Source organism: Trachurus japonicus, chromosome 15 (assembly GCF_045865225.1).
Source record: "Trachurus japonicus isolate A0001 chromosome 15, Traja_1.0".
Classification (NCBI taxonomy): domain Eukaryota; kingdom Metazoa; phylum Chordata; class Actinopteri; order Carangiformes; family Carangidae; genus Trachurus; species Trachurus japonicus.
This window is the reverse complement of record NC_140921.1, coordinates 13,588,731-13,609,583: the sequence shown is the minus strand read 5'-3', so window position 1 is coordinate 13,609,583 and position 20,853 is coordinate 13,588,731. Positions and strand designations below refer to the sequence as shown.

Here is a 20,853-nt window from a genome sequence, read left to right as displayed (position 1 = left end):
GATATCAGTGGAATGTTTTTGTTAATATAAGTCCTAAATAGTCCTATTTTCCGTCAGCAATCACTTACATGAAGTATTTCAGCCTAAACACGAGTCTCTCCGTCACTCTGCTCTGCTGTAACCCGAGGAGAAAATTTTCCTTGTGGGATACAAGTGTTATCCAATGAGGAGAGAGAACGGCATGAAGGGCTGTGTGTGCAGCCAAGGGATGCGCGTGAATGTGGTGACGTAGCACGAGGACCAATTGATGCCTGACAAGGGCGGGGGCTGCTAACTCATGGTGCGTTCAAGGAAACTCGTACTTTGTGTTTTTCCTTCCTGTGAAGTCATACCAGTTCGATCTGGTACGAGTTCACGGGTCGGAAGTTACGAGTGGCCGTTATAGGGAACTTTCACAGACAACAGGACGGTAAAAACACGAGCTACGGGTTACCTGGAACGCTACCAAGTCGTAGTTGTGACTTGAAGCTGTAACTTACGGTTTCAAAAGCCTGCCTTGAACGCAGCATTAGCCGAAACGGCCGTGCCGCTGTTATCTGCTTTAATGTGGACGCTGGAGGTGAGAAAAAGCTGAATGAAGGCTGAAGTTGTAAGATGACAAAGCAGTGTAGAGCTGGGATCACTTGATAATTCAACACTTCATTGGTATTCAGATGCTAATCTCTCATTGCACATGTCAAGGAAAGACACACACACACACACAGAAATCGCCCAGAGGGTGTTAGCTTCTAATTATTTTCCAGGGAAAAAAACATGCATTCCAAATTGAAAAGCCCTCCAGAAAATCAAAGATTGGTGGTGTTCAACATGTCATTGACATCGACACAAGCACCCAACTTGTGACAAAACACCAGAGCGCATGATGTTTGCTTTTCTTTGTGTCAAAGCCGCTCATGTGCACATTAGGAGTTACGGTTGTATACAAACTGAGATAATTACGTGTTTGTGGTTGTAATTTGTTAATCAATGCAGATGTATTTATTCAGGAAGATTTGCCAACATAAGATTTCGAAGCGTCATTGCAGCGTGTCTGAGCTGCAATCATCAGCGGAAATTGCTCACGCTGTGAAATCAGAAATGTAGGATCAAACAGGCAACGTTTTTCTCTGAGAACAACCCGGGATCACCCCGACTGTGGCTCCTATAAAACATTTCATGATCTGAGCCAGTGATGCATGATGTTTTCATGCTGTGACTTCTCCCCATTTTTTCTGTAATGACCAAATCAAAGACAAATTAATAAAATGAAATGGAGCTGCTGCATTTGAAGGCTCTGGGGTTCTTTCTTTTTTTTTTGTCTGGTTGAACTCCATTAGTCCTTTCTGATATTTCCCTTCAAATGCTGTTACTTACTTACATACAAATAAGAAGTTCACAGGAGAAAAATTACATCTGAAACTTTTTTGTCATTATTCATTCTGGTTTTTCACACAGAGCATTTTCTCTCTCAAGACTCAGAAACAAAGAAATTAAGTTTCTGTGGGACTGCAGGATTGTATTTATTTCCATTTTTCTTTATTTTTTAATCTCATATTTTATTTATTGATCCTGTTCATCTTGTGTAGTTTTGTAATATGCAAACAAGAACTAGTCTGCTCCTATACAGTACAATATGTATGAAATTCATTCAAATCGCATTTACATGCTACAGTAACAATGCAACTTTATTTTAGAAGAAAATAAACCACCAGAGCTCATGGCAGCCTACATATAAGATTCTTGATCATATACTGTATACTCTAAGCTGCTCATGCTCAGACACTGGTGGTTTATTTGATCATCTTCTGTTTTGCAGCACCTCTTTGGCACACGTTGTGCAGAAAACCTTTTTCTCTTTTTCACAGAACTTTATTTCTAATTCAGGAAATCAAACCGGGAGAAGCATAGCCCATATCCCTTTTAGTTGGAATCAAACCCGAGCTCTGTTTGTCTTTTGAACCTTGAATTTTTCAGCAGGAGGAGATTTGTTCAGGTGTTAAGTGGGTTAAAAGAAAAAGTTATTTCTGTGTTTCCACATTATTTCTTTATAATTGTGTATTTTCTTGGTGAACTTAGGAGGTGGTTGGAGACCATTATGAAGTGAAACTGTCTCTGTAGACCAGTGGGCTACAGTGACTCGGTTATCAGTGTGTTCATGCAGTTCTCGAGGAATCAGACAGTGTGAAATTGCAGGAAGGTGAATGTGGAGGCTCAGCTTAGAGTGTGTGTTTATCTAGGCCCGCATAGCAGGTGTGCTGGACGAGAACCACTCACTGGCTTCTCCTTACCATTTTATTATTTATGACTTGAGAAATAAAATCCTGACACCCGACTAACTACAGTAGGAGTCTTACTTGGAGATGTCTGATACCTCATTTGATTACATCTTTTTTATTATTAGCTGTGCTGTTTACACTTCAGGGGTGGTACTGTAGGTATTCCTCAGTGCTCCATATGTCATTTGCAGCCTGCATTTGCAATATATGTTTTATTAGTCCAATAAAATAAATTGGATTTATGTCGATATTTGTCCTTATTTCACTGCAATATTTTATCTACCTCTTCTCTACTTTAAAGTAGAGAAGTAAAACTCTTTGGCTACCTGCAGAGTAGCAGCTGGCCATAGCACACAGCACACCCAACATGAACTCCAGGACATGAACTAACCAGATCAACAACTGACCAAGCCATCCTTCTCATCTACTCACAGCAGAGACACAAAGCCTACGCACACAGATGTATACACCAGCATCTCACACAGGATGCAAACAAGCCACTGATGGGGAAAGTACACCCAGTTGTGTGCACAGTGTCCAACAGCCTGCGAGGCATTAGGATGATGAGAGTTCAGAAGATGTTGGGAGGAAGTCGGCGCGATATCCTCTTCACGTCTCTTTCTTAACGGCTTCTGTAGTTTCACAGAAATATACCGACTGCCCGTGCACTGGGAACAGGAAATATGGTCCGAGGGTCTGCAGCAGCGAATCTGAGCAGGAAGCTCCGAGGCTCCATTCCACAGGTCCCTGCAGCCAGCTGTAATTGGCTTACACATTCCTCCCAGGATTACCACTCAGTCCTTATTTGTTTTTCTATATAAAAAAAATCTTTCAAACATTTGCTTTGGCTCCCTGAATTACACTCAGACAAGTGTCACAACACACTCAGCCTCCACTTGCCTTGTTTTTTCCTCCCACACTGAGTGAAATAAACAAGTGAAATGATGATTGTTCAGTTCTGATTGAACACCATCATAAGTTTTCTCTATTTTATTCATGTGCAGCTGTCTGCACCAGTCCCCAGACTCTGACTCCACTTGTTCTTGCATGCTATTGCTTTTCATTTAGTTGCTTTTTTTTGGGTTTGTTTGTTTGTTCCCCGGCACCATATGTAGGTGAAATCATTTTTTAAAAATCACATCATAAATTATTTTCCCCTCTTTTTTGGGAGCTGTAAAATAGATCATTTTCTCAGGGAAAATCTCTCTCTTTGCTCTCTCTATATTTCAAATCGCTGCAGAATCACCTCTGGAAACAGTGCAATTAGAAACAAGGCAGGACGTTCCCTGTGCCAAATGAAATAGCTCAGCAATTTTGTGCCAAATTAAACAGCTTGAAGCTTCGCTTGATGATGACACTGTGCCATAATTACAACGGAGAAGAAAATAGCTTCTGAGAGAGATAAAATGAGGAGGACCCTGAGAAATTCTGGATCTTGTATGACTCCAATATGTGTTAGTCGGTTTAATTCTCTCTCTTTCTCTCTCTCTCTCTCTCTCTGTGTGAGAGAGTGTGTGTTCAGCTCCTCCAGACTCTCACAGCTATTATCTATGAATGAATCTCGACTTTTATCCGCCGGGTGTGCCACCTGCTGGTGCGTCACGGCCGCTCGGACCAATCCTGGAGCAGTGGCTCTCCGTGCGCCCTTTGAGATCCCGCGGTGCTCCTCACATCGCCGTCCAACCTACGACTCGGTGACGGTGGACGGTGGAAGGTGGCGAGCTTCGTTAGCCGTGAACCGTTAGCACCCGCAGATGTGACCGGAGTGGACTGCTGTTACCTCCGCTCCGCTGGTGCCAAACACGGACCTGTGAACAACTTTGACTGGATTGCCATTTCCCCCCCTCTCCACCTCTACTTGTTCTGCTTTGAAACCCGCGCATCAGTGAATGTTTAAGAGGTAGGTGGAGAGAAGAAAGAAAAGAAAAAAAACAGACTGAAGACTGAAGTTTTAGAAATATTTATTCAAAGCAAAGTATTTGTCATCCCACTCCCTCAAAACGGATTTACATGCTGCGTTATTGTGCCACGTTTCCCCGCTGCAAACCGCTGCCTTTTTGAAGTTACAGACCAAACGGAATCATTTCAATTGATTGTGCACGACTTCCAACGCGCGCGCACACACCGTATCCAGGGTGGAGCTGATGTGCATTTTGTGTGCATGCGCTTTTGGTTTAAATGCAAGTTTGGCAAACAAGTGCTGCTGCTGCTGCTGCTGCTGCTGCTGCTGCTGCTCCCCCGCTGCCCGGCTCAGCATCCCTGCCCAGCCCTGTGCGCTCTGCTCTCTCCAGCTGCATCTCCACAAACACACTGTAGCTTTTATGCTCTTTGTAAAGTTAAAGAACAATACTGAAAAATATCAATTCCCACATCTTAATATTCTTCAAAGTGAATATATATATATATATTTTTTTAAAGAGGAACACCCTGATTTGGTCTTTAATGTATATTCTCCTTCTTGTGGCACATTTCTGATAAGAATGGTGATGAGGGGAAGTAATTGTTGCTGCACTGCTGTGGACGGAGGATAAAATTAATTGTGTCCATACATGGCAAGTGGTAGTGCTTTCATGAATTGGGGTGAATGTTTATTTATGATGTCCATAGATGGCCATGTGAAGGAATGTTCCCTCTCAGTGACCTGGGGGTACTTTGACATTGTGCTGGATAATGAGTAAGAGCAGAGGGAATGGCATCTGTGCCATCGTGCAAATATTTTCCTTTTACTCCACGGCTGCAGTCACTCATCACAGGAGCTACAGTGCGAGTTTGACAATACAGTAGCTGTATATGAATCACAAAAACTATCCCACGGCCGGCTGCAAAGCCTTCGATAGTTTAACATTTTAATATGTTGCATATGTCAACAAGGCCAGCATGTTTTTTATATCAACATATCAACAAAGCCATTGTTAGGGAACAGTCCAGTCAAGTTCTGTGCCGTGCTGAATGCACGGTCTGCTACTAGTCTGTTAAAGGTAGAACAGGAATGTGTTTAGATGATTGTGACTTTCCATTGCCTGCTGTGGGAGAGAGACACACAGTGGAGGACATTCAGAAAAGAGACGCGTGAAGGAGGGAGATGAGAGAGAAAGGTGAACAGCAGTAGAGCTTTCATGGCTTGATGTATTGTCTGAGCCCCGGTTGATATCGGTTGACTAATATTTTTCAGACTTTCCTCCTTTGATAGATGGTTTCATTGTGCACAGTGCTTCAACCGTATTGATCATTATTATGACTCTCCCAAACGGACTGAGGGTGGAGGATGGTACATTGATAGTGCTGGCCCTGGTGACAGAGTTGTAGATGGCTCCACGTAGGATGAAAATGTCTTTGCTTTTACCTTCTGCTGCACTTGTTGTGTGGGTGCAGCCTTGGCAGATACTGATGCTCATGGTTTATTAGTCCCAAGCTTGAGAAAATACACTGAGTCCTTTGAAATAATAATGAACACCTACCGATTGTACTGTAGTTTACTGGAACTTTTAAGCTCCTACCTTAAAGTTCACTCCCTCCATTAAAAGAGTTTGACATTTTGGGAAATACTCTCATTGCTTTCTAGATGAAAGTCAGATGAAAATAGATCAATACCACTCTCACGACCGTGCAATAAATATGAAGCTACAGCCAGCAGGCGATTAACTAAGCTTTGCATTAAGTCTGGAAACAAGGGGGAAACAGCTCTGTTCAATACTGAGCATTTTTGTTTTAATAAGTGCAAAAGCAAAATATAAAGTTCTTTATCCACAGACAGAGGCAGGCTAGCTGATTCCCGGCTTCCAGTCTTCGTACTGAGCAAATCGGCTGCAGTTGCTGCTTCATATCTGGCATAAAGACATTACCAACTCTGTTAGTGCTTTTACCAAAATGTCAATCTACTCATTTAAAATTATGACTCGATTTATTTCAACCAGGGAGATTGAAAATGAAAAAGACAAAACAACAGAAGATAGATGTTTGGATGAAATAGACCAATTGAGAGTTGCACTTTCTGTTTGACCAAGACAAAAACACCAAACAATTTAACCCTCAGGCCCAAGTGTGCACAGGCTGGCACCACCAGGCTACTTTTAGAGCAGGCAATAGGAGACAGTGATGGGTATTTTACGGGAGTCAGCTGGCCAAACAGACGGGCTAACTCCCCCATTGGGTTTCATTAGAGCTCGTCTTGATGTTAAAGCCTGTTTAATCCACTTTCACAGCCACGCAGACCACAGCAGAGCGCAGCGCAGCGTCTATCTTTAGACAGCACATGGGCAGAAACTTTCCCATCTCGGTTCAATTATTAAAACAATAACACAAATTCCCTGTAGCTTGGCCCTTTTAAATGTGTGTCGAGGAACATACCTTTTGTGCTGCTGCTGCTGCTGCTGCTGCTGCTTTCCAGAGCTGATGGGGGTAAAGGTGACTTCAGCAGCAGATAGATAGCTGTCAGTCACTGTCTGCTCAGTTAACCTGTCCTTAAACAGCTGTTTTTATGCATCCCTGTGCTCCCCTCCCCTGTCTTAGCTTGTTTCTCCGGTAAGCAGAGATGCTGCCTCAGGGTGCAATTACAGTAAAGCCTTATGAGGTGAGTGCTTTGCCTCTTTGTCTCTGTCTCCACTCTCCGGGAAGCCAACTGTTGTTGTCCCACACTCATAGAGCCTGCTTAGCTTCAGAATACACAGAGCTGGGAAAACACAGACGGACCTCAGAGGCCTAATAGGCAGCTTGACATCTTGGCAGTTTTAAGCAGAAACACATTGTATATGATCATTTATTTACAGATAATACATAAGAATGGGTAAAATCATACTTACCTTGGCGCCTAATGCAAATAACAGGTTATTGACTCTGCAGTTTATTCTGTGGTCTCATGGTTATATTACTTGCAATAATGGTGCAGTGCGGATGCAATGGAGTCTTTTATAGCTAACATAACATATGTGTTAAACTGCCAATCATCACTCAATGACCTTTACAAGTTGTTATAAGGTTAGCTGGAACTGCCCCTTATTGGTGGCAATAAGGTGCTCACTTCAGGGCTGTTAACAGCGCTGCTCAATGTTTACCTTAGGATATTGTGTATGTTCAGCACACAGCAGTCCACATACACACGCACACACAAATCAAGATAATGTGAGTGAGTTATAGTTCAAAGGTCAGAAATTGGCCAGGAGAGGAAGGGAGATTTACAGAGGCAGAGTGGGGTGTCAGTAATATTATGTACAAAGGGTCATGTAGGTCTTCTGGGTATATAAACTCCCCGGTGGGTGCACGTATGAATCTGTCAGCTTCAGCTGTGAAGGCTGCACAGTGCTTCCAAACTAGTAGAGTTTAGAAACGTCAAGCAACCCCCCCTCTCCCCCCAGTGCACTGCAGAGCACTAGTGATCTCTGCTCTGAGTTATTTATTTTTCTTCCTGCCGTTTTCCACAGTTTCCCTCGTCCTTCTCCCTGCACATCCCTTCTCTGAATTTTTACTCGCCGTGTCTGTCTGTCCCTGTCTGTCATGTGTCACCGCCTCTCTCTCACTCACTCTCTTCCTCACCCCGTCTCTCTCCCTCTTTACTTCTGCTCTCTTGACAAAGTAAACTTCGCTCGAGGGAATTCAGATTCATGCCTAATATATGGCTGCACTTTTATGTCTGCTCTCCGTCTGTTCCTCGCAAATAAATCAATAACAAAGTTGCTCTCCATCATATTCAGTGGAGGTTAGACACCTGTGCTCCATATACAGAGAGAGGGAGAACAAGGGACAGGGAACAAGAAGACAACAGAGGATGATAGAGCTCTGGTGAAATATGTATGCTGCGAGTCAAAAATCAAATTACTAAACCGAGAGTGAACATGCACCAGCTCCGGCTCAAGTGCAGGAGAGTAGAGACTGCTTTTAACACACAGAAAGAGGGAGGGGGGGATTATGATGATGATGGATGTTTGACATAGTCTGGGCCAGCCTCACATTTGTCAATATGCAACCATATGTTGCTTTGTTCCGATTAATGTTGCCGCCATGCACGGCTTGTTTATTATTCTGAGTTAATGTAGTCTCACACTGAATTGATTACATTAAAGATCGCTTTGTAAATGAAACTAACATATTGTACGCTTTCCTGTTGCACAACGACTGTCCGTACTGTACCTCCGGGACAGCGGGATTTATGTAAAATTACAGTAACAGGTTTCTAACAAGAATGTGCTGTTCACAAACATTATGAGGTAATGTGAGCTGAACGTTTAGTCCCCCTGATGGACTCTGTGGTTAACCTTCCACTTTGATTATACGGAGGGATAGGTGGCTGCAAGTTTCAAGTGTTAATAAGATAGCAATTACACTGTTGTATTGTAATGGCTTCAGTTTCAAAACACTCGATAGCTAATATTCCTGAAAGTAGCTTGTACAAGATTATGTTTAGAGAGGTGGCTGTCTGGGTGAGCTACTGTTGAAGGGAGACTGAAATCTGAAAGAAGCGAAGAGAGCGAAGAGGAAAAAAAAGATACAATACTCTAGAGGCCTGGGAGAGAAAAAAACCCAGAACAAAACAAAATTCAAAGAGAAGTTACCTAAAAAATGGAAGTATAACACAACACTGACACCATGCCACAATGCATCTTTCCCTCTCTAAATAAACAGCATGCTTCCTTTTGGATGTTGCTCATTCTTGTTTTCTCCAGAGTGCAGGTCGAATCGTGCTACCCAGGCAGGGCAGCATTTCAACAAAAAAGATATGTTATCCGGAGTGGAGCCATAAATGCTTTTTCACCCATTAAATATATTGTGCGACGCGCAATCGCACACAACAGAGCTATCTCTCAACATTATGGCAACAGTATGGACCGTGCAATTTGCCATTATGGGTGGTGGTGGCAGAGTGGCAGTGATGTCTGTCAGCAGGACATTTGATTGAATCTTTGAAAGTGAGGGAATCTGAAGAGTAACACCTACCGTGGCTCACTGCATGCGCTGAGTAATGGCATGATGGCGGTGAAGCGATGCTATTATACAGTACATGAAAGTGACACATGAATGGATACTATGCAGAGAAAAACATTTACATACTAATTCATATCATTTAATATGCTCAGGCACATATATTTCTGGGTTAGTGATGATACCTTTCTTTTCATTATCAGTGTGAGATGATGGCTGATGAATCATATTTTACTAATGTCACAACAAGAAGCCTGTAAATTAAAAGTAAATTGAAAATGTTTGAAGTCTAATCACTCCAACACAAAGTAAGATTAGGTTCTGCTGTGTGAGTTGGTTCCTGTCAAAAAGAATCCATCAGAATTGATCAGTAAGTCATTTCTTTTGAGGATTCTTCCGTGAAATATTTGGCACATTACATTACTAGAAAAAAAAAAGTTGCACCTTTTTTTGTTTTGTTTGTTTTATTTTCTCCAGTTGTTTGTTTCTGCTCGACTCCCTCCCGATTTTGTAATACAGCTCATCAGGAGCGTCTCAAGTGAGTCAAATTGTGTGTCAAGCACTCGGCTTTGACGCACGTGTCGACTGAATTGTGTCGTTTGCCTTTGAAATGTTCCATGTCCAAATCGTGTCAGAGGTTGGAGCGAGGTGAAGAACCGTTGAGCAGTAATGATTTTTTTTATTTTATTTTTTTTTATCTTTTGCTGCTTTCTGACTTCTTCATTTCACATGATTTCTGTTTGTTTTTCTCCTCTGGGGGAGAAATAGGATATTGTTTTTCAGAGGAGAGTTTGCAGTGAAGTGAAAGAGACACAGATGGTATAGGCAGGTTGATGTCACTGGGTCCATACATGTGGCTTTGGACATATAATCAACATGTTGTTTTTTAAGCACTGAAATCAGAGACGATTCATTTGTGTACCTCTGCCTTGCCTCTGTTTTGACTTTATCTCTGTTAATGGACTTCTGTAATTTAGAGTCAGGTACAGGCTCTATTTTGTACCACGCTTTTATTTAACACCTGTTGCACAATTAAAACAGCATGAGTGACCTTTTTCCTCAAATAATCAGAGCTAATCAAAAACTACATGTGGAGCAGCATATGGCACAGGAGGATGCACTGGCCATTATGTCCGCTGAGAGGATCCTACCTCCGCTAGATGTAGATAAAGGACACCCTTGAGGATCTTGAACGCGGGGGTGCAGTTTTTAAAAAGGTTAGCAAGTGGTTTGTCAAGGGGATTTGGAGCTGCTGTGGCAACCTGTTAGAGTTAATATATGTGGTGAGTTGCAGCGAACTGTGTTTTTGATAAGATTTGTGCAGAGATGCTGTGCAAAAGCAGCAGCATTTCTATAAGCTCTCTATAGAGTGTATGGCTGTGGTTTAAAATGCTGCCACTGTGTCTGATGTGATGTGTTTTCCCTCTGTGACTGAGGCATGAGCAGCATCACTCGAGACATCCCAACAAGTCGCTGGTTTCATTTCGTGACAGTGGCAGTTTGTTTTTGGTTGCTGGGATTATTAGAGCACTCCACCTTTTTAACGCTAGAATCTACCTCTTTGATGCACTCTGTGTGTGTGTGTGTGCGTGTGTGTGTGTGTACATATGTCTAGAGATGCAGAACCTGTTCAACATTTCACTCCAACCACGTTTTGAACACAACCTCGCTGCTTGCAAAACATCTGTCCTTTATTTTCACAGAGTTGTGCTGCTAAGAGTTTGAGCAGATGCTGTAGTCATGCGTTGGGGATCAAATATTGATCGTTTCTTTAATGTTACAGTTGTGGAACCTGTTAATTGCCTCCACAGCTGGTTTTCATTATACGTGATTCATCTGTCTTACCAAAGTTTGTTTGCTCTAGCTCGAGTCTTAATGATGCTTGAAGGTTGTCTCCTGCATAGCTTTGTGCCTTTTTGTGTATTATAGCCAGCCCAGTTTCGCACTGAGTGTCAAAAGTTAGAAAGACATGTGCAAAGTGAAGTCAAATAGGCAGTGCTACTTGAAATGTAATGTTCCTAGTTTCAGAAGCAGATGTAAGAGCGACAGTTTGGTGCGTCTTGTAAAGTAGTTCAAACCAGCACCTTTTTGTAAGTCCTCCCCTTTCTTCAGATTGATCGACATTTCAGAGGCAGACAGGGAGTTGTAGGACTTGTACCTAGGCTAAGGCAAGATGTAGAGCAGGCCCCCTGGCTAAACTCTGTAACTCTGTAGAGGAAAATTAATCTAAGCCAACAAGACCCACAGTCCCCAGGCCACTGAATCAAATCCTCCGCTGACATTTACATGAGTCCAAAGCAACAGAAATAATTTTACCCCAATTCCCTATCTTGTCAGTTTGCATCTTAAGTATTGTTTGGTTCAATACTTTATTGTCGCTCCTGTACTGTACAGTGGTGTGCTGTTATTGGACATGTTGAAAGCTGAGACAAAATTAGACAAGAGGGACGCAGGTGTACGATGTCCCCATGGGGGTTTGAAGTGTTTCTTAATAGTAACCAGCAGACAACAGCCTAATGACAGGAGGCATGGTAGAGAAATGAATCCCTCGTACTTCATCAGCCAAATTAAAAATGTAGCCTTGAGATTTGACTGTTTACAATTAAATCTTTTTATATGTCCCTATATATTCTGAAACTGCAAAATAAATATGTATCACAGTAATGATGGTGGAGGAAAAAATGAATATACAGTATATGAATCAGCAGTAGGTAAAATAATCTAGAGTAGGTCCTGAAGTTTTATTTATATGATAACATTTTCTATTATGAACTGTTGTAGCTGTTTGAGGTGTTGGTCAACCAACTGCTTCCTGGTTACCAGTTTATACAAGCTGAATAACAGAAATAAGAATTAAAGCTTTAACATCTGGGGGCCACACCTTATAAAATATATTGTTTCTTTTAGTCTGTAGAGTCAACACAGCCCTCCGTGATCACGGGATGTTACAGTAGCTTTTCCCTTGCTGGTATTTTCACTCCTATTTTGTTGATGGGGCGGCATAAACCTTTAACATCACCTCAGGGATTACTTCCACTTAGCAAAGTGATAACAATCTTAAGTCCATCACAGGAATGTGTGTAACTTGGCATGGCCTGAAAACTTTGAGAGAGGAGTGCAATGACGTGAATCGGTGGAGAAGGTGTTAAGACTGGTCATCTGTTATTGTGTGTGTCCTTATCAACTGTGCAAACCCCTCCTCCCCCCTCCCCCTCCAGGCAGGAACTAACATTGAGCTTTATCGAATGGCTTTGCGAAAGAAAAGTTGTGCAAGTGTTTCTGTGGCCTGCGATTCAATTTCAAATCCCAGCTCCACAGACTCTGAGGTATGACAGAAATGGGAAGATTTGGTTTGGGAGGGAGGGAGGGAGACGAGACAGCGAGAGTACATTAACTCTACCGGTGTCTTTGGGATGAAGAGCAGGCCAGAAGCAAGAGAGGATGGATGGAATTGCTTGGCATGTCTCCATACAAAAGTTTTTGGCAGGGTTATGTTGGTAGAAAAAAAAGGAAACTGTTTATTGGCTTGGTACCCACTGTGTTTCTTTGAAATGTAATCATAACCCAAGCTGGATGAATTTACTGCATATACAGGCAACATGCTGGAGTTACAGGAGCTTATTATTTATCAATATTTAGTCAGTGTTATGTACAGTGTAAACATGAAAATACAATGGTTAAATCAGCTTGATTTATAAAGTTTGGATTCCTGGCATGGAGCTCAGTTTAAATCTCTTCAAATGAAAGTGGCAAACAAGGAAGACAAAGGACACTATGGACTCTTACTCTGGAGCAGTAGCTGCAGCTGGCAGCGGCTCAAAGTAAGGCACCATCTCAGTTTTAGTTTGGGAATTTTGCCGCTTCAAAACAAACCTGCTTGCACTGAGGAGGGTGAAGAGGCACAGCTGATGTTGTGTTCATACAGATTAGGAAGTTGCACTGCAGAGTTTTGGAGTCATTTTAGCACAAAAATGGTGTGTGAACCTTTACTCTGCCCCCTCGGACCACCCCTTCACAAGCATGTGCACAATGGGCAGTGCTGGCTTTTTAAAGATATTATATGAGTGTTTAATGTATCCACACTAAATTACATTTTTAATTAGACTAGAGGAATGTGTCATGTTTGATTATATAAATGAAAATTAAATGTACAGCTGCTTGTACAAAGTTAGAATCAAGTAATGTACTGCCACATGCACAATTATTAACACATGCATATACTGTATGCAAGTAATTTCATAAGTTATATGCACCATGTGTTGATTTTTAATATCTGTGTGGTTAGCTTAATACTAACTTCAACATGCTACAGGAATATGACCATATTCTTATTTTTTTATTTGTTTAGCAGACTAATATTTGAATTGTGATGTGGATATCATTAATTATAGGCAATCCATCAAATAGACAAGATGTAGTTTAACCAGTTCAGAGGATCGTGGGAGTCAGAGGGATTTTTACACTATGAGGATCATGAGCGTCTCAGTCAATACGTAGGATACTGGAGCAGACACTATCTTAAATAAGATTACTACAGAAGTTTCTGCTGAGATGAACCGACAGGAAGCAACTAGAATGTTTTTTCCAGGATTGTTCAAAACTTATGCATCAGAAGATATTAACAGATACAGTACTATACAGTAACTACATAGTAAATCTGCACAAAGTGATTTTAAGTAATTAAAACTTCCTACACTGCTCTGGGATGTACAGTAGTAAATACACTGAGTGGTTACAGAGGACTTTGATCTGGCAGGACTGATTGCTGCAGCCCCTATCCACTGTTTCATTTAAAAGTCTACATGACGCCGCTGACCCTGAGTAAGCCCCTGAAGTTCTCTCTCAGGCTCTGCCACCTCTTTGCTCCTTCCTCTTAGCTGCTCATGTTTGTTTAACCACTCTTTTTTTTCTTCTATCCAGATTAGTCTCACTAAAGCGCTTTAAATTAATCTCATTGAATCTCTTTTTCAACACAGACATGGAGAGACCGTTAGAGTTTGTAGTCATCTGGCTCATTTTCCTTAAGCTCCTATCATTACATCAGTCACATCCTGCTTAATCCTTAACTGCTGAGAACCACCAGGGGAGCGGCATAACCCTGTGACCTCTTTGCCGCCTCCCTCTGTTTATTATTTGTACGTTACATATCAGGATCTGAGGTGATATAATGACATAACAATGATGGACGGTTCTTTGGAACGCCAGTGAAACAGAGTCTGAGTCATTTCCCTGGTTTGGTAATGACCCCTTTTATTGTATCTCAGCTTTGGCAGTGAGTTTGAGCACAGCACTTTGCTAGCCATATATCATAATCAGGATGTGGCAGAGGTTATTTACATTGTTCACAATCCAGTGTTTGGGCTCCTTCTTAATTCTGTGGTTAGTTTCCAAGCGCTATCTTGTGCTAGTGTGAAGAAAGTTAATCATATTACTGCCAAATCTCTGTGTTTTAATTGCGAGTGGCTTGCTTGAGTTGGGACCGGGGCTGCTTGGCTGTTGTGTGAAATGCTTCGTCACTGAACAGTAGAGCAAGAATACTGATGAGACCCAGAGACTCCAGACAGATGAAATTCCTCAACCCATATGTTTTGACTCTTTTTCAGTCTTCTCAGTGCCAGGTGTCGAAAACCAAAAATGTATTGCTCTCCCCGCGGAATATGTCAAAGAGCTGCTGAAGGGTGAAATGAGAAGTTTGTCAAACAGTTTGAAACATTGTTGTGTTTTAAATGGGATTTTTTTAAACTGGACAAATTGTCTACACAGATGTTTCAGGTGCAGCTGTTTACTGGATGATTCTTTAAAGAGGAACTATGCAGGATTTTTAGCTTAACTATGCTACATTTTTACCTTAATTAAACCGCTTTGGAGTAATTGTGATGGTTTAATAAATGACATGTAACTTGTTACAGGGAGAATTGAGGCTCTCTGCCACCCAGTGTCTCTTGGCCCGAAAACCAATCTTGCAAGTTCAACACCGCCGCCCCGGTGTCTCAGCTCTCATCTCTGCGCACTGCAACACAAACGCGCCCCGTAACCCGTAATCTCTTATGACAGATACACGTCGCTTCTCACTGGCTTTGTTGTAAAGAAATGCACATGGCCAGGAGGAGGGTTAGCAAAACAGCAGAAAAGCGACCGGACTTGCATAGTTCCCCTTTAAGTCACAAGCAGGATGTGCTGATTCAAGCAGTACTCTGCTTGTACAGTTGAAACCAGTCAAACAGCCTCTGCAGGGATTTGTTTGTTAGTTTACTGTCTGTCTGACCATCTCCTCAATGGTTCTGTGAATGTGGATCAGACTGGAAATATTTACAGGTACAACACAAGCAGCAGTGTCTGAGTGATGACAATAATGCACAAGTACTGTATAACTCCCTGAAATGCTCTGCCTGAACAAATCGCTTGAATCTTACTTTGACTGCGTGTACAAAAGACCGAGAACATGAATAAGAATGAATTTGTTGCTTTGCGAAATGGTTTCGAAGAGCCATGAAAACATTCAGGGACAAATTGTGGTGCAGATGGTTGCATCTGAGGCAGGCGTTTTTCCCATGGAGCCGCTGTCACCTATCTTTTGTTGTGCGTGACAAATTCAAACACATCCCCACTGCCAAAGTGTACACGTTCTGAGTTTAGTTATGTCGTTTTACCATCATTACCTCTCCTTCATTTTAGCTGCAACAGTTTAACACCTACATAATTATTATGTTTTGGGTCACCATTGTTTAATTTTCAGTCGTGTGGTAACAGATTGCTGTGAAGAACTGAATGTGGAAGTTTTAATTATTCCACACTGGTTTTAGAAAGTCCGTCTTTTTGGGGGGGGTCTTTTTAAGTAAATCCCTCTGCTCCTTATTTGATTTACCTCTGTTGTGACTTCTGCAGCCTTTGGAGGTCTGGATGTCTGAGAGAAAATCAATTCCTTCATAGTAAAATACTTCTGAAGACTGCTAGGGAATGAAATGAGAGGGTCCCTCATCTCTTAATATGCAGCAAATGTATTTACTCACCACTGAGTGCTGCTGGATTTAGTACTAGTCTTGTACACAGCAGCACTCACAACATTTACTCTCTCCTCTTCTCTTCTCTTCTTGATGGATATACTAGACAAACGCATGTACACACATTGATTGTCCCCCACCCCTAATATCGTAGCCTTGTCGTTGTGATTGCATGGGCATGTTTGCCTTCGATGCGACCATCAGTCAACGGAGGTGACAGGACAGGACCCAACCTAACACAAGGCTTGTTTGAACAGCGAGGTCATTGGATCTCTGCCCGCCCCCCCTCATCCATCAGAGTGACATATGCAGATGGTTCTGCGTACAACCATAAGGCCTACAGACGTCAGTGGCTCCATATTTAACTTTCTCATAAGTCCTGTCTGAGTGAGACCATCCATTTTAAACTACATGTCTCTGGAGTTTGAAGGATTGTAGCATCTGTTGATGTGTTATTTTACATTTTTTACATGTTGAGATTTGCAATACATTATCATGCAATCGTAGGTCAGATAAAGTGTTGAGCCAGAGGTTCAGTGGGGATTTACAGTCTAGCGGCGTCCTATATTACCACTGCTCAATTTAAACATGAATTGTACTTAATTTAATAATTCACACCTGCTATCCCTTTGGGTTGTGACAGAGATGGAGAGGACAGGTGAAATGAGAAAAGGTAGGAGGGAGGGGATGATATAACATTTGTGAACTTGAACAACACTCTCCCTAAAATAGACACTAGAGAAGCAATACTCTCATCTCGGGCTGAATTCACAGCCTTGAGGTGATCCGTGGACAGAGGAGATTAAGAGGTTTGTAGACTTGCATTTGTATATGTACCATAAAAGAGCTTTCATATTGGAGCTATACCACACGTTCTAAATAAGAAAAAAATAATGTGATATGTTAGGGACAAACTATCTCAAAGCACACCATCAGTAAAACCGGCGGTAGTCTCTTAATAGATTGTGCATGTACGACACGTTCTGTAGCTGTGCAGTTTTCTCTGCATTAATAATCCCAAACTGCAGAAATATTTTTGACATGGTCTATCAAATTTTCATGTTGTCCTCTCTCCAGCATCAAGCAACAGACGAACAGACTCAACAGAGTCCTAACTTTTTTGCAGTCGTCCTTGGTCTTGTACCTCCAGATATTTTTTGAGGCTAAGATGTGGTGAGGACTCGAGTGACTGACCTGAATGAAAAGCAAATGGGAAAGTAATTTAGGAGCCGCCGGCTGGGAAAGGAAAATATAACATTTATAATGAATGATTATGAATGTTGATGTGTTTGGGTGTCAGATATCTTCAGAAGTAGCTTTCAAAAAAAAAATCAGAGGAACTGAACAATGCATTTGGCTTTTTTTTTCTTTTTGAAGTCCTGCGGTTTTACAAACCAGCCTTTCTTTTAAATCCTTCTTCTACGTGGATTTCTGAATATTTTTTAATAGCTGCAAAGATGTCATGCTTGGCGTTGGATGTGTGCGAATCCATTTTCCTCCATCATCGGCTCGCTATTTGCTTACACTGGGCGTAATGAATCATTAATTCACTGCTGTCACTTGCAGCCCTTAGTGACTGTGAGCAGAAATTAACTCTTCATCCAGCGGAGCACAGAAGAAACAAAGAAGTTACGGGAGCATGAGTCTGTCTGTATTTGTTTTGCTCCGCACAGAAAACTATGAAGGCCTTTATGTGTTCAGAGAATGGATGCTTTCTAATAAGGCTGTTACGCTGCGCTCCCTGATGCATATTGTTTTGATTGTGTTTTGCATTTTTATAATTTTATTGTCTCGCTTTATTCCCCAACCTCCTGATAATCAGTGCTTCAGGTACTTTCAGACTTTGAACAACAACAGTGGGTGCTACAGCATTTCTATCAGTGCTTATTACCTTTTTTTTCTTTAAAAGAAAAATACCCTCACAAGCCCAAGAAAGACTACGTACAGTATTATCACTCAGTGGTTCCCAACCAGTGGTACCGGTACTCAAGAAGCCCAAACTAATTTGAAAAAACAGAAATTATGGTTTTAAATAATTATATTCACACAGATGCAATCAAGAGATAGTTGTAACAAGTTAGATAGTGGGTAATACAATCTGAACAGTTTACTAAAGGGTTAGTTCTCATCAAAACCAATGAACACATGGTTGAATAGTTGGTTAACATGATAAATGAATGGTCGTCGTTAGTTATTAGGTGATGGATGAGTGGTTGAAACAGTTGGCTGCATTTGATAGATTTAAAACAGGTGACATAGTTAGCTAAAGGTTAAAGATAAATGGTGCCAATGCAGAGGTCACCTTAAGATTTATTAGTTAAGTTTTCAAACTGAGAAGTTTTTTGTAACAAAATCCAATTTTATGATACCAATAAAGTAACTACCAGTTTAAATGAATTTGGAACATGACAGGTGGTGATGAAGATGTCGTGTCAGACAAAAAAGTGTGGGAGTCTCTGTTGTAGAGGAATTAAATGATAATAGTGTCTGTGTTTTAATTAGTCTGGGTTGCTAACCACAAAAAACTCTCATTAGTGACCTGTTGAAATCAGTGTAGTTGTTGTGGAGACATTAGCTTGTGCCTCAACATCATTATTTCTTCACCGGATAATAAATTATCTCCCACAGTTAAGGTCATTGGTATCCCACCGGACAATGCAGCTGCAAAATGAAATCAATCACAGACTGACAAAAACCTTCAAATGATTTAGCTCATTTTCTATAAAGATCAAAGTTAATTTCAACAGTGTGGCGACACATTTTTGAATCAGAGCAAATGTCTAATTTGTGGAAACGACTGCTCTGTTGAACACAGGTCCACGGGTAGCCTACTCTTGTTTTCTAAAAGTATTGCTTGATTTCATTTTCAACTGTTGCAAGGCCCAGGTTTCTAAATCTTTCCTGTCCTCGTCACCCTCCTGTTTTCCATTTTGTGGTCCTGAGGATTTTCTTTTCCAATAAAAATGCTGCTCCTTGTCTTTCTCTATGTCATTTTGTCACCTCATGTGGCAGAGGCTCAGCTGTTGGCCCCCCGCCTCCCCTCCTCCTCCCCAGTCACACATACATAGTGACACAGCCGGTCTAATTGGTAATAACCCCTGGATCACCACTGCTTTTTTGGAAAGAAACAAGAAACACCTGCTTGCTGTCTTTTTTTTTTCTGCCGTCGTGAGTTAGGATATGGCCCTGTGCTTTAGTTTCCAGGATTACGGGGAAGCCGTGTGTGTTTTGCAGTTTTTGATTGTGACGCTTATTTCTGTTTCTGCTCTACACAATTACCAGTATGACTGTTGTACTTTCTCTTTAAAAATGCTGCACTGATACAGCTCCGATCTCTTTTCCATCATTTCTCATTTTTCAATCTCTCAGTGAAGATCCTGGTCCTCCTGCCCCTCACTGTTTATGACTTACTGTTTGTAGAGCACCCAAAGGTCAAACTAGACAAATAACTCGCAAAAAAGCCAAACAAATGAGCCAGAGACGTCGTTCCCGTGATTTCTGAAGGCGAGTTAGCACAACACTACTGAACTTACGATTCCGTCCAAACAGTATCTTGAAAACACAAACATTTCTCAGCATCATACAAGTCGCGTTAAGGCCACAACATATTAAAAAATACACAGAGTCTTATTAATGTGTGAGAAAAGTCTCTGTCTTCATCTGTGTGTTTGTTTGTGAGTCATACAATGTTCTCTGATTTGAGAAACCAAGACTTCATAATAAATTTGTCCTCCTGAAAGCTGTTAGCGTTGACCTTTAGCCTAGATTTTTCAGTTCACAGGAAGTATTTTATGACTATTAGCAGACTTTTGAGATGAAGGTTGGAAATAGCTTTCGCCTGATGGAAGACCATCTTTATGTGAAAACCTAGGATATTCTTTTGTTGGTCCTGGCAGTGGGACAATGCAGTTACATTCCTTTGTGGATGAATAATTTAGTTTTTTTTGCTCCTTTTGGGACATTGTAATACAGCCTGCTTTATTTTATTTGATCATTCTTTCACATCTCAACCAAGTCCTGAGCTAAATGGAATTGGAACGGCGCGCGGTGTTTGGGAGTCGGCGTTCTCCCATTTCTGATGACCGATGGCAGGAGAGAGATGAAAGGCCTAATGTAAAAAGCCATGCTTCTGCTTCTTTTCCTCCTCACCTCCTCCCCTCCTCCCCTCCTCCTCCCCTCCTCCTCCCCTCTACACCTAAGCTGCAGTGCATCTTTTCACAGTCATGAAAGAATGCAGGGGGGGGTCTGCCAGTCGTGTTCATGCACACGAGTGCACACATATTCCACCTCGTCTTCCTTTCTACTCCTCCGTTCTTCTGCTTCTTCTTTCCCACCTTCTCTCTTTTCTTTCCGCCTTGTTTCTTAGGGTACAAGTTGCTACGTAGTGCGGGCACAAAACAACCCACACAGTTTTGGCTGAGTGGACACGCTAAGAGCTTTGAGCTTTCGGGAATCTGAATTCTTTCATGCTACTTTAGTGGTATTTGTGGTGATGAAGCCCTTGGATGGTGACTGCATGGCTAAATGGGCTGAGGAACTTCACCGTGTGTAGCAAGGACACACATCATTTGTCAAGCAAGCTGTCTTCGATTATCCATCAAACACAATACTAAAGATTAACATGGACTTCAGTGAGAGGCCTGTTTGTGCACCAGCTGGATATCACACGTTCAGGGCAACTCATA

General features: G+C 41.7%; 1 protein-coding gene across 1 annotated transcript in view; it reads left to right on the top strand.

Annotated features, from left to right (window-relative positions):
* Positions 1-3,926: 3,926 nt before the first annotated feature.
* The window catches only part of chrm3a (cholinergic receptor, muscarinic 3a), a 77,776-nt gene continuing 60,849 nt past the window's right edge, over positions 3,927-20,853 (top strand). The window contains exon 1 of the mRNA XM_085799772.1: positions 3,927-4,155. The gene's annotated coding sequence lies outside the window, so the exon portion shown is untranslated. The remainder of the gene's footprint in view (positions 4,156-20,853) is intronic.